The sequence below is a fragment of the Budorcas taxicolor genome, chromosome 15 (genome assembly GCF_023091745.1).
Source record: "Budorcas taxicolor isolate Tak-1 chromosome 15, Takin1.1, whole genome shotgun sequence".
NCBI classification, from domain to species: domain Eukaryota; kingdom Metazoa; phylum Chordata; class Mammalia; order Artiodactyla; family Bovidae; genus Budorcas; species Budorcas taxicolor.
Window position 1 is genome coordinate 46,264,273 of NC_068924.1, and position 15,378 is coordinate 46,279,650.

Below are 15,378 nucleotides of genomic sequence, written 5' to 3' on the forward strand. Positions count from 1 at the left end.
TCTATTTCCCATTTAGGATTCCTAAATTCTGGAAGAAACAACTTTCATTCTTCTGATTGCATTAGTGTAAGGGTGATGAGATCTACCTTTAAAATCTTTCCATCTCCTTTCTGTTTCTGTTTTTCGTCTTCAGTGCAATAATCCAGGTGCACATTCCCTCTTTCCTCCCAGCTAGTTCAATGCTGCCATTGTTGTCTCATCATTTAAAGTTTCTCCTTGGCATGCTGTTAGATACTAGGGTCACCAAATTGAGTTCGAAACCATCCCTATTCTGAAGTAGGGAGAACTAAAACCATTCTGGGACAACAGTAATACTAATAAGTGCTATGAGCAATGACATGGTCTTGCATAAACTATTATGAGAGAGTAGGGGAGGGCTGCTTGGAGAAGGGATATAGGTTATTTACTCCAGTAATCTTGGGCTTTCCTGGTGGCTCAGATGGTAAAGAATCCGCCTGCACTGTAGGACACCTGTGTTTGATCCCTGGGTTGGGAAGATCTTCTAGAGGAGGGCATAGCAACCTAATCCAGTGTTCTTGCCTGGAGAACCCCCATGGATAGAGGAGCTTGGTGGCTTACAGTCCATGGGGTCGCAAAGAGTTGGACACTACTGTGTGACTAACCACACCATAGCTCAGGGGAGCGCTGACTAACAGGCATAGGGAATAGGCTGGAGAAAGAGAATTGTGAGTAAAGTGATGTGGTACCCTCATGGCACTAATGACAGAGGACCTGCTTGCCAATGTAAGAGATATAAGTGACATGGGTTTGATCCCTGGGTTGGGAAGATCCCCTGGAGGAGGGCACAGCAAGCCACTCCAGATAGAGGAGCGTGGTGGACCACAGTCCATGGGGTCACCAGGAATTGGATAAAACTGAAACAGTTTAGCACCCATCTTCATTTACATTGCAGATGAAGAATTCTAAGGTTCTCCTCCACCTGAATTGTGACAGGGAATCAAAAGAAGTCTGTAACATGGCAAAATGTATAGGTTAGGACTTTCCGGTAGCCTTTAAATCATGCAGTCCATTGTAGTCAAATCTGTCTTCATAAACAGAGTCTCATATAAAGAGTTATCATGTGGGTTTACAAACTTTTTTCCAGGAGTTTTTAAAATTCTCTCTCAATTTCTCACTAGGCTTTCTAACATAATATAAAATTTCATACTGTTTAGTTGTTAAACTCTTGTCACTTGCTGAGAATGGTGCTCCAATATCTAGGACTTCATCTCATTTTCTCTTTCACTCTCTTGTGGAATATGTTTTATTATCATCACATTACAAACAAGGGAAATGATTCTCAAAATCTTAACCATCTACCCAGTACTAGGCTAATCCTATTCCTATCTAATTCTAATCAAGTGTGTTAGATTCAAACAACTTCCAGTTTCTCTCTGACCCTAAAAAACAATTCTATGATAATGTACTTTCCTCATCAATACTATAAAAGAGTAATCAAAAATCACCAATGATACAATTAGTAGTGCTGAAAACAGAACTGATAGACGAGAAATAGCTTTGGGATGGGGGCAGAGTAGCAGGGGAAAGGAAGATTTAATCAAACTGTGAACCCAGAACTAAGCAGTATTTTCATATCAATAGAAACCAACTTTTGATTCTGTACTGTTTCAAGTCGTGTTCTTGTTTCCAGTTATGAATTCTAACCTCCGAATGCAGTTTCAGTCCTCCTCAGCTCCCCAGTTCTCCTCACCAGAGACTCCCTGTTAGTGACCAGGGATGACTCTCAGGGGAAGGAGAAGGGATGTCTCCTCCCAGTCTCCTCTCTCTACTCCTCTTGGTCCTCTGCTTCCCCAGACAAAGGGTCCTGTCTAGCTGGGACATGCCAGGCATGGCCTTTCCACCTGTTTCCACCTGATACGTAGACGAGATTAAATGATCTTCCAATTTTTTTCCTCTCGCTAATAACAGAATATATTAGTAGTAATATTGACAATTGGGGGATGAATTGTCCACATATCATGTCATATAATAGTAACCACACTCTGAAGAAAGTGAGTCAGGTTGACTATCTTAATAATTTACGTCTTCAAATGGAAAAATTGTTTCAGTGGTGTTATATGTCTTTTCCTCAGTTTAACCGCTAGGGTTTGGATGTGAAAGAAACAAACGTCAGGCCCAAAGCCATTGAATATATGCATACAGCTGTGTCCTGTGTCATCACAGTGAGGTAGAAATGCATATCTTATTTGTCATATTATTTTATATATTTAAATGTTAAGGTTGTTAGGGTTCACCTAAATCCACAGAACTCAGACAGACCTTTAAGACATCTCCTTAAAATGCAGTTACAGACATTATTGATTATCTTTGGGCATCATTTTCTGGTTTTGGCAGCTGTAGTTTTTAGATATTATTTAGATTGAACTGATATCTGAGGAGCTACTTTCTGACACCCTCTGACCCCCAACTGTGATCTCCGTTCTCATCTCTTAAGTTATATAGAATAAATATTATTCCTACCCCATGATTACAGTACTTTTGCATGAATACTTTGTGCCCAGTGTCCATACTCCTTGTTGAAATGTTTGAAATTTTCATAAGTGGGATCCAGATGATGTACTTTCAAGCTCCCCACCAACTGTCTCCTATGGACAAACTTCACCCCCTCTGCATCTCTGTCATCACCAAGCAAAAGAAATCATAGAAAAGAAGGGCATACAGGGTCATCATTACCATCTTTCTAAATTCCGTATATATGTGTCAGTATACTGTATTGGTGTTTTTCTTTCTGGCTTACTTCACTCTGTATAATCAGCTCCAGTTTCATCCATCTCATCAGAACTGATTCAAATGAATTCTTTTTAATGGCTGAGTAATACTCCATTGTGTATAGGTACCACAGCTTTCTTATCCATTCGTCTGCTGATGGACATCTAGATTGTTTCCATGTCCTGGCTATTATAAACAGTGCTGCGATGAACATTGGGGTACATGTGTCTCTTTCAATTCTGGTTTCCTCGGTGTGTATGCCCAGCAGTGGGATTGCTGGGTCATAAGGCAGCTCTATTTGCAGTTTTTTAAGGAATCTCCACACTGTTCTCCATAGTGGCTGTACTAGTTTGCATTCTCACCAACAGTGTAAGAGGGTTCCCTTTTCTCCACATCCTCTCCAGCATTTATTGCTTGTAGACTTTTGGATCGCAGCACACAGATGTATAAAACGGACTTTTGGACTCTGAGGGAGAGGGAGAGGGTGGGATGATTTGGGAGAATGGCATTGAAACATGTATACTATCATGTAAGAAACGAAGTGCCAGTCCATGTTCGATACAGGATACAGGATGCTTGGGGCTGGTGCATGGGGATGATCCAGAGAGATGATACGGGATGGGAGGTGGGAGGGGGATTCAGGATTGGGAGCTTGTATACACCCGTGGTGGATTCATGTCAATGTATGGCAAAACCAATACAGTATTGTAAAGTAAAATAAAGTAAAAATAAAAAATAAATACAAAAAATTAAAAAAAAGAAAAGAAAAGAAGGGCAAAGGAGAGAACAAGGTTCCAGAGCAGAGCTTTCACTTGCACTTACTCGCCTGACACAGAAGGCTACTGGTTTTCAGACTTCTTCAGCAGCACTAGCCCAGGAATGGAAACGAACACAGACCCCCGATGAAGAGATAAGTCTTTCCTGTCTTCTGGTTAATGCTGGTATATCTTTCTTCACTCAGCCATGGATGATGTTAAGCATGGGTTCTGGTTCCACTGATACTGAAGCCTTGGATAGTTCCCCAGTACCTGGGGTAGGTATACCTCTGGAGCTTTAGGGACTCTGCCCTCTGGGAACTCCTCCATCCCTGCTCCCTTTGGCCCTTAAGGCCATTCTGGGAAAGGAAGGCAGGCAGATGAGAGAATAAATTATTTTCTTTCTCTGTAAAAGGAAGGACCTCTGGGAATCCAGTCCTACACTGCCATGTGTCTACTGGCAGTTAGTCAGTCTCCTAAATGTGAGTGTCTTACATACATGCTTACATGTCCATTTGTATTTGTATATACACTTTGGATGTCTTCTATCGATCCTGTAAACTCACTCAGAAACTCTCATGGAATTCCTGAACATGCTTAATAGATAGTGACATCCAAAATTGTGTTATTGAATGAATTGATGTTAATATATCATCACTTTTATCACAGCATAATAATGATAAAAGTGCAAGAGGAAGTGAAGAAAATATTATTGAGAAAACACAATGTATTTTTCAGAGAGAAAAGCAACAGTAATTTTTGCTGCTTCAAATTTTTTAAAATGGGATTTATATGCTAGGAAAGATGATTTGCTCCTTTATTTTTTATTCATTTTTAACCTCATATGAATTATTCATACTTTTCAAGTTATACAAGCATCATCCATTTTCTTCAGGTCCTTCTTTTGTTTCATTTTTTTTTATGCTTTTAGTTTTTTATTTTTTTAATTTTAAAATCTTTAATTCTTACATGTGTTCTTTCACTTTTTTTTTCATATCTCAACATTCTTCCTAGTTCTCCTGCCTTCCAAAATGTGAAATCTCTAGTGTATTTAAAATATGTGCTACTAATTAATTTCCAGTATGCTTATTTAGCTATATATTTGCGTAAGGAAGACAGTTGGATATTGAATTTTCATAAAATTCATTGTGTTATAAATATGATGTTAGTTTTAATTTTCCTCACACTAAATCTTAAAAATATGTCATATGTTGCTTTGGGTGAGTTGACTTCATTATTTTTGAGTGGGGCTCAGTTTCCATTGTGCCCATTATCCCCTTTGGCTCACACCTATGTGATCTGTAATAATTACTCAAATCAGTTGCTTCGTCATGTCTGATATTTTGCGACCCCTTCGACTGCAACATGCCAGGCTTCCCTGTCCATCACCAACTCCTGGAGCTTGTTCAAACGTCTGGCCATCGAGTTGGTGATGCCATCCAACCATCTCATCCACTGTTGTCCCCTTCTCCTCCCGCCTTCAATCTTTCCCAGCATCAAGGTCTTTTCCAATGAGTCAGTTCTTCACATCAGGTGGCCAAAGTATTGGAGATTCAGTTTCGGCATCAGTCCTTCCAATGAATATTCAGGAATGATTTCCTTTAGGTTGGACTAGTTTCATCTCCTTGTAGTCCAAGGGACTCTCAAGAGTCTTCTCCAACACCACAGTTCAAAAGCATCAATTCTTCAGCGCCCAGCTTTTATTATAGTCCAACTCCCACATCCATACATGACTACTGGAAAAATCATAGCTTTGACTAGATGGACCTTTGTCAGCAAAGTAATGTCTCTGCTTTTTAATATGCTGTCTAGGTTGGTCATAGCTTTTCTTTCAAGGAGAAAGTGTCTTTTAATTTCATGGCTGCAGTCACCATCTGCAGTGATTTTGGAGTCCCCCAAAATAAAGTCTCTCATGGTTTCCATTGCTTCCCCATCTATTTGCCATGAAGTGATGGGACCAGATGCCATGATCTTAGTTTTGTGAATACTGAGTTTTAGGTCAGCTTTTTCACTCTCCTCTTTCACTTTCATCAAGAGGCTCTTTAGTTCCTCTTCACTTTTTGCTGTAAGGATGGTTTCATCTGCATATCTGAGCTTATTGATATTTCTCCTAGCAGTCTTGATTTCAGCTTGTGCTTCATCCAGCCTGGCATTTCACATGATGTACTCTGCACGTAAGTTAAACAAGCAGGGTGACAATATACAGCCTTGATGTACTCCTTTCCCAATTTGGAACCCGTCCATTGTTCCATGTTTGGTTCTAACTGTTGCTTCTTGACCTGCATGCAGATTTCCCAGGAGGTAGGTAAGGTGGTCTGGTAATCCCACTTCTTAAAGAATTTTCCAGTTTGTTGATATCCACACAGTCAAAGGATTTAATGTAGTCAATGAAGCAGAAGTAGATGTTTTTCTGGAATTCCCTAGGTTTTTCTATGAACCAATGGATGTTGGCAATTTAATCTCTGGTTTTCTGTTTTCTCTAAACTCAGTTTGAACATCTGGAAGTTCTTGGTTCATGTACTGTTGAAGCCTAGCTTGGAGCATTTCAAGCATTACTTTTTAGCTTGTGAAGTGGGTGTAATTATGTGGTAGTTTGAGCATTCTTTGGCATTGCCTTTCTTTGGGATTGGAATGAAAACTGACCTTTTCCAGTCCGATGGCCACTGCTAGGTTTTCCAAATTTGCTGGCATATTGAGTGCACCACTTTAGCAGCAACATCTTTTAGGATATGAAATATGTCAGCTGGAATTCCATCATCTCCACTAGGTTGGTTCATAGTAATGCTTCCTAAGGCCCACAAAACTTTACACTCCAGATGTCTGGCTCTAGGTGAACGATCACACCATCATGGTTATCTGGGTCATGAAGATCTTTTTTGTATAGTTCTTCTGTGTATTTTTGCCACCTCTTCCTAATATCTTCTGCTTCTGTTGGTCCACACCATTTCTGTCCTTTATTGGGCCCATATTTGCATGAAATATTCTCTTGGTATCTCTGATTTTCTTGAAGAGATCTCTAGTCTTTCCCATTCTATTGTTTTCCTCTATTTCTTTGCATTGATCACTGTCGAAGGCTTTCTTATCTCTCCTTGCTTTCTTTGGAACTCTGTATTCAGATGGGTATATCTTTCCTTTCCTCCTTTGCCTTTAGCTTCTCTCCTTTTCTCGGTTATTTGTAAGGTCTCCTCAGGCAATCATTTTGTCCTTTTGCATTTCTTTTTCCTGGGGATGGTCTCGATTACTGCCTCCTGTACAATGTCATGAACCTCCATCCATAGTTCTTCAGGCACTCTGTCTCTATTTGTCACTTCCACTGTATAATCATAAGGTATTTGATTCAGATCGTACCTGAATGGTCTAATGGTTTTTCCTACTTTCTTCAATTTAAGTCTGAATTTTTCAATAAGAAGTTCATGATCTGTGCCACAGTCAGCTCCTGGTTTTGCTTTTGCTGCCTATATAGAACTTCTCCATCTTCAGTTGCAAAGAATATAAACAATCTGATATCAATATTGACTGTCTGGTGATGTCTATGTATAGAGTCTTCTCGTGTGTTGTTGGAAGAGTGTGTTTGCTATGACTGGTGCATTCTCTTGGCAAAACTCTGTTAGCCTTTGCTTCATTTTGTACTCGGAGGCCAAACTTGCCTGTTATTCCAGGCATCTCTTGACTTCCTATTTTTGAATTCTAGTCCCCTATAATGAAAAGAACATATTTTTTTGGTGTTAGTTCTAGAAGGTGTTGTAGGTCTTCATAAAATGGTTCAACTTCAGCTTCTTTGGTAATAATTGTTACCAAGTAGTAAAAGAATCTGCCTGCCAATGTAAGAGGCTCAGATAGGAGACATGGGTTCAATCCCTTGTTCAGGAGATCCCCAGGAGGAGGATATGGAAAACAGCTCCATTATTCTTGCCTGGAAAACCCCATGAATAGAGGAGCCTGGTGGGCTACAGTCCATGGGGTTGCAAAGAGTTGGACACAAAATAGTGCCTGAACACACACACACAAATACTACTACTGTTTATATCCTTGTACACATTTCTTTTCTTCAAGGCTTCCCTTGTGGCTCAGTTGGTAAAGAATCTGCCTGCAATGCAGGAGACCTGGGTTTGATCCCTGGGTTGGGAAAGTCCCCTGGAGAAGGGAAAGGCTACCCATTCTAGAATTTTGGCGTAGTGAATTCCATGGACTGTATAGTCCAGAGGGTTGCTAAGAGTTGGACAGGACTGAGTGACTTGCACTTTCACACATTTCTTTGAGGATCTAGAAAAAATAGAGCAAGTTTTTTTTTTTTTTTTTTAGTTATGGCTTAAAAACTTATTTAAAAATTTTTCATGGTTGTAGGTTTTAGGTGATTCACATAGAAATTCTCAATTTTAAAATAAAAGTTTTACTCTATTTATAGTTTGTTATCTATAAATATGAGTTTGTTATATTTACTAGCTTGTTTTATTTTTGAGATTTCACATAGACTTGATAGCCACAATATTTATCTTGCTCAGTCTGACTTATTTCTCCAAGCATAATGCCCTAAAGTCCATCCAATGTTGTTGCCATATATAAATACACACACACACACACACACACACACACACATATACACACACACGCACACACACACACAGATATATATATACCACATGTTCTTTATCCATTCATCTGTTGTAGTTTGACTTCATAATAAAATATAAATTGACCTTGTTATTTATATCAACAATATAGAGTGAAAATTATATAAGTATCTCAATCAAATTGGAAAAATATCTAACAAAATTCAATATCATTCATAATAATACTAAAGGAAAAAGGAAAGAAGGAAACTTTTTCAAATTGATGCTGAAGAGCTGAGGTAGTACTTAATGATGTTTTTCTCAGTGTAAGAGAAAAGATAAGGATATCCACTCTCACTCAGCATTTTCAGTTAACATTGCACTGGATTTCCTAAGCAGTGCAATAAATTAAAGGAATAAAACAACATAGTTTGGGAAGAATGAAGGAGCAAAATTGTCTTTATTTAAAGAAAATATTTTTCACAGAACTAGAACAAATAATTTCAAGATTTATTTGGAAATACAAAAAACCTTGAACAGCCAAAGCAATCTTGAGAAAGAAGAATGGAACTGGAGGAATCAGCTTGCCTGACTTCAGGCTCTACTACAAAGCCACAGTCATCAAGACAGTATGGTACTGGCACAAAGACAGAAATATAGATCAATGGAACAAAATAGAAAGCCCAGAGATAAATCCACACACCTATGGACACCTTATCTCTGACAAAGAAGGCAAGAATATACAATGGAGTAAAGACAATCTCTTTAACAAGTGGTGCTGGGAAAACTGGTCAACCACTTGCAAAAGAATGAAACTAGATCACTTTCTAACACCGCACATGAAAATAAACTCAAAATGGATTAAAGTCTAAATGTAAGACCAGAAACTATAAAACTCCTAGAGGAGAAGATAGGAAAAACACTCTCAGACATAAATCACAGCAGGATCCTCTATGATCCACCGCCCAGAATTCTGGAAATAAAAGCAAAAATAAACAAATGGGATCTAATTAAAATTAAAAGCTTCTGCACAACAAAGGCAAATATAAGCAAGGTGAAAAGACAGCCTTCTGAATGGGAGAAAATAATAGCAAATGAAACAACTGACAAACAACTAATCTCAAAAATATACAAGCAACTTATGCAGCTCAATTCCAGAAAAATAAATGACCCAATCAAAAAATGGGCCAAAGAACTAAATAGACATTTCTCCAAAGAAGACATACAGATGGCTAACAAACAGCTCAACATCACTCATTATTAAAGAAATGCAAATCATAACCACAATGAGGTACCACTTCACACCAGTCAGAATGTCTGCGATCCAAAAATCTGCAAGCAATAAATGCTGGAGAGGGTGTGGAGAAAAGGGAACCCTCTTACACTGTTGGTGAGAATGCAAACTAGTAAAACCACTATGGGAAACAGTGTGGAGATTCCTTAAAAAATTGCAAATAGAGCTGCCTTATGACCCAGCAATCCCACTGCTGGGCATACACACCAAGGAAACCAGAATTGAAAGAGACACATGTACCCCAATGTTCATCGCAGCACTGTTTATAATAGCCAGGACATGGAAACAATCTAGATGTCCATCAGCAGATGAATGGATAAGAAAGCTGTGGTACATATACACAATGGAGTATTACTCAGCCATTAAAAAGAATACATTTGAATCAGTTCTAATGAGATGGATGAAACTGGAGCCGATTATACAGAGTGAAGTAAGCCAGAAAGAAAAACACCAATACAGTATACTAACACATATATATGGAATTTAGAAAGATGGCAATGATGACCCTGTATGCAAGACAGCAAAAAAGACACAGATGTGTATAGCAGACTTTTGGACTCAGAGGGAGAGGGAGAGGGTGGGATGATTTGGGAGAATGGCATTGAAACATGTATACTATCATGTAAGAATCAAATCACCAGTCTATGTCCAATGCAGGATACAGCGTGCTTGGGGCTGGTGCACGGGGATGACCCAGAGGGATGTTGTGGGGAGGGAGGTGGGAGGGGGGTTCATGTTTTGGGATCGCATGTACACCCGTGGTGGATTCATGTCAATGTATGGTAAAACCAATGCAGTATTGTAAAGTAAAATAAAGTAAAAATAAAAATTAAAAAAAATAAAGAAAATCAAGTATGTGGAAAGTCTTACAAATTCAATTTTTAAAACTGCACAAGCTAATTTGTCAATATCTCAGAATATAAGATCAACAGATAAAAATCGATATTTTCATATATTAGAAATAAGTCATTGGAAAATGAACTGGAAAAATGTTGAAAATAGTATTAAATAAGTAGAAATACTTTTATTTATTTATTTATTTATTTTTATTTTTTATTTATTTATTTTTTTTAATTTTAAAATCTTTAATTCTTACATGTGTTCCCAAACATGAACCCCCTCCCACCTCCCTCCCCATAACATCTCTGTGGGTCATCCCCATGCACCAGCCCCAAGCATGCTGTATCCTGCGTCAGACATAGACTGGCGATTCAATTCTTACATGATAGTATACATGATAGAATGCCATTCTCCCAAATCATCCCACCCTCTCCCTCTCCCTCTGAGTCCAAAAGTCCGTTATACACAGCTGTGTCTTTTTTCCTGTCTTGCATACAGGGTCTAAAAATATGTGAAAGATCTATACATGGGAATGAGAAGTATTGCTGAGATAAATTAAGAAAATGTAAAAAATGTAAATAAGTGTTATTTGCACATGTCTGAAGGGGTAATATTATCGGGACGTTGATGGTGGTAGTTTAGCCGCTAAGTCATGTCTGACACTTGTAATCCCATGGACTGTAGCCTTCCAGGTTCCTGTGTCCTGGGATTCTCCAGGCAAGAATACTAGAGTGGGTTGCCATTTCCTTCTCCAGGGGATCTTCCCAATTCAGGGATAGAACCCATGTCTCTTGCATTAGCAGGCAGATCCACCAGGGAGCCTTTCAGAACATTAATTCTCATTGAATTGATCTGTAGATTCAATGTCATCCTAATTAAAATCCCAGCAGTCTTTTCTGGAGAAATTGACAAACTGCTTCTAAAATTTATATGAAAATGAAAGGGATGTAAAGGCAATTTTAAGAAAAAACAACTTTAGAGCACTCACATTATCTCATTTCATTACATAAAATGTGATAAAGTAATCAAGACATTGTGTTTTCTGTGTAAGTAAGTATACACAGACTGGTATAATGGAAAAGAAGAGAGGGTCCAGAAATAGACCTATGCATGAACAAATACTGCATTTTGACTAAGGACCCAAAGTAATTCAACAGGAGAAATGATAGTCTTTTCAGCAAATGCTGCTGGAAACTTCCAACTGTATTTCTACTTGGAAAAAAACAATAACAACAACCTCTAGTAATTATCCAACACCACAAACAAACCTTAGGTTATAGACTTATACCTAAAATAAAAAATAAAAAATTATTAGAAGTTGTTGGAAAAAATATTTATAAGCTTAAGACAGGTCAGTATTTCTTAATTAGGACAAAACGAGTATGCCTTAAAGGACTTAATAATGATGTTAGATTTTATCAAAATTTAAAATAACTTCTCTTTAAAAAATAAAAATGGAAAAATGAGAATGCAAGCAAGACACAGATTGTGAGAAATTTTCATGATGCATATTTCTGCAAAGTACTGTTTTCTAGAATACATAATGCTATCACTTAACTATAAAATAAGTAACTCAGTTACAAAAATAAAAGAATGAATATTTTTTTTTCAGAAAGAGCCACTTAAATGGCCAATTGAAGCAATGCAAATTAAAATTATAATGAGATGCCACTGCGCAGCTATAAGAATGGCTGACATTTAAAAAGATGACACCAAGTGGTGGCATGGATGTGGAGGAAGAAAGAACTGGAATTCTTACTCCTGGAAGGAAAGTAAAATAAGGTAAGCACTGTTCAAACCGTGATATTCTGCTAGAAATTTAAGCATACCCATACTCTACAATCTTGCAATCTACTTCTAACATTTACCAAGGAAAATTTACAACATATATTCACACAAATTCTTGACCTGCTTGTTCATAACAGTTTCATTCATAACAGATAAAAACTTATATTTATATTAGATGGCTATTATATCTGTATTTTTAAGACCTTTACATTTGTATCCAGTTATACAATTTTATGCAGTTTTGAGCCAAGACAATTTTTTTATATTGAAATCTTTAAATGAATAAGCTTTTCGGGAGACTTCTTCAAGTAATAAATAAAACTGTTATTTATGGTGTGAACCAAGCAATCTGAACAGATTGCTTTTTACTTTTGAGAAGTGCTTTTTCTCAATAAAATATGTGTCTGACTCTGTGACCCCACGGACTATAGCCTACCAGGCTCCTCCATCCATGGGATTTTCCAGGCAATAGTACTGGAGTGGGTTGCCATTTCCTTCTCCAGGGGATCTTCCTGACCCAGGGATCGAACCTGGGTCTCCTGCACTGCAGGCAGACCCTTTACCCTCTGAGCCATCAGGAAAGTCCTATATTAATATACACTTTCACCTATTTCTTTTTATGTGAGTACATGCTTATTTTTCAAATAGTAGTTCATAGTACTATACAGGAATAGAGAAATCAAATAGTAATATATTTATTCTTTTTCACCGTGAGTGGACGAAGAAAAAGGAATGGATAGATCTTTGCAGGATGAAAGCTTACATAAGGCAAGAGATGTGTTCCTGATGCTTTCAGTAAAGACTGAAAGAACCAGATGTTGAGAATAGTACTGAACTTTTGGTAGATTTTTCCTTTCACGGTGAAAATAACACAATTATATGTTGTCACTGAGGCACAGGTCTTATGTGTAGAAGGGATCTTCTAAACAAATTGTTCACTATTTTCAGATAACAGAGTAACATGAAACACAATAATACCAACTCACTTGTTTCCAGGAAACTAAGTTGTATGTGTGTGTGGTTGTGCAAGGCTTGCAACTCATACCTTCTAACTCCATCTGGTGCTTTCCTATGTTTCTCAGCATCTTAGTTCCCATAGAGACACATTGTTTAATTCCTCAACTTCTTCATATGAGAATAATATATTTTTGAAATTATCATTGAAAGGTTGTTCTTATGAGCCATGAACAACAAGAACCAGGATTCTTGGCCTCTGGAGGAGAGAAATTCAATCCGGGGTCACGATGAGGCTTGATTGTTTAGAGCTTTTGTGTAGTAAACTTTTATTAAAGTATAAAAGAGATAGAGAAAGCTTCTGACATAGACATCAGAAGGGGGCAGAAAGAGTGCTCCTTTATTAGTTTATAGCAAGAAGTTATACACCTATTAGCAAGCTGCTAATTAGAGAAAGGGAATGTCTCAAAATGGGAGCGTTGCACTAGGCCCCTCACCCACAAAGTGCATTTTAAGAAAGCATTGGCACAAGGTGAGTCATCCCAGGCCATAAAACAATTGACATGAATCTCGAAGAAAGGCAGGTTTCCAAGCAAATACATAGTTTCTTTAAAACAACTTAAGAGAACATTTCCATGAGTAAAACATACTGGTTTGTTGAGCCATTATCAGTACTCAGTCTTAGGTGGAACCGACTTGAAGAAAGGCAGATTCTAAAGTAAATACACAGTTCATTAAAATAGTTTAAGAAAAACATTTCCATAAGAAAAACACATTGGTTAACTCAAGGTTTGAGAAAAGTTCAGTTCAGGCAGAACCAGATGTTCTCATGGTAACACAGAGTTTTAAAAGAAACCTCCTTTTAATTTTGTATAGAGAAGAAAATAAACACGTGACTTTGGTAGTTTATTTCCTCCTGCCTCTTAAGAGAGAGGAAAAAAAGTCTGACATTTGCAGTCTATTTCCTCCACTTGGGGACCCCAGTCTTCCTGCCTGTTACCACTCATTATTTATATTCTTCCTAATCCAACTTTTGGAAAAGAGAATAGCAACCCACTCCAGTATTCTTGTCTGGAGAGTCCCACGGGCAGAGGAGCCTGGTGGCCTTCAGTCCATGGGGTTGCAAAGAGTTGGACATGACTGAATAAGTAACACACACACTTTCTAAACCAACTTTGAGCTCCTGAAAACTGGTGGCAGTGGTTTAGTGGCTCATTTGTGTCCAACTCTTGCAACCCCAAGGACTGCAGCCTGCCAGGCTCCTCTGTCCATGGGATTTCCCAGGCAAGAATACAGGGGTGGGTTGCCATTTCCTTCTCCAGGCAATCTTCCTGACCCAGGGACTGAACCTACATCTCCTGCTTTGCAGGCAGTTTCTTTACCGACTGAGCCACCAGGGAAGGCTGAAAGCAATTCTAATGTTCTATTTATTTTTGTACTTTAATAGCTAATGGAATCTGCAGAACCCAAGTGTACTTAGAAACTAAAAATTAACAAGAAATAACGTTCATATAGTCTATTGTATATTTGAGGATTATTACTGAATCGTATATTATGTTGCTTAAATTCTTCAACTCGTTAGCATACCATGTATTTGCATATCATTCACCATGGAACCCTGGATCCAAAAGATATGTGTCCAATGCTCAGACACTTTGGGTCATACATTCGATAGTCCCTTAAATCTACTAAAACTTTATGATAATTGTTACACACAGGAGCATTCAGGGAAAAAAACCTGCCCTTTTCTAATGCACATTGATAGAGAAAAGAAGTGAAGAGAGGAAAAGAGAGACAGAGAGTTGAATAATGCCTGTGCTATCATTGAAAGTTGAGAGAAAAAGACAATTACAGAATATTAGTAACTTTCCAGCATTCAGAGTTGAAGTTTCAACTTCTATTATCTTTGGGCTTCCCTGGTGGCTCAGCTAGTAAAGTATCTGCCTGCAACGCAGGAGAAGCAGTTTCAATCTGTGGGTGGGAAGATTCCCCTAAAGAAGGTAATGGCAGCCTACTCCAAGAGATTCTTGCCTGGCAAATCCCATGGACAGAGGAGCCTGGTGGGCTACAGTCCATATGGTCACGAAGAGTCAGACACGACTGTGCGACTGAGATGACTACTACTATCTTAGTCTCCAATGTACTTCCTTCAGTGGAAATAAGAATAAGAACACGTTACAAATTACACAACTCAGCCCACCAAATAGATGCAGTTGTATCCCCAAGATAAGAAATGTATAATATATTAACAGTTGTCTGTTCAGGAACATAAATCTCTCACTTTAAAACTTGCTTAAGGAATCTTAGTATTTTGGACAAAATAGGATAAGAAGTGTGGGAAAAGGAGACAAGTGGGTCAAGGAGATTCCTTTTTTCTTATTTTTAATTGTTTATAAGGAGATTCCTTTTGAAGTGTGAGAGAAAGAGGAACTCTAAATGAGACTGAAGCTTTATTAAAGGGAACACA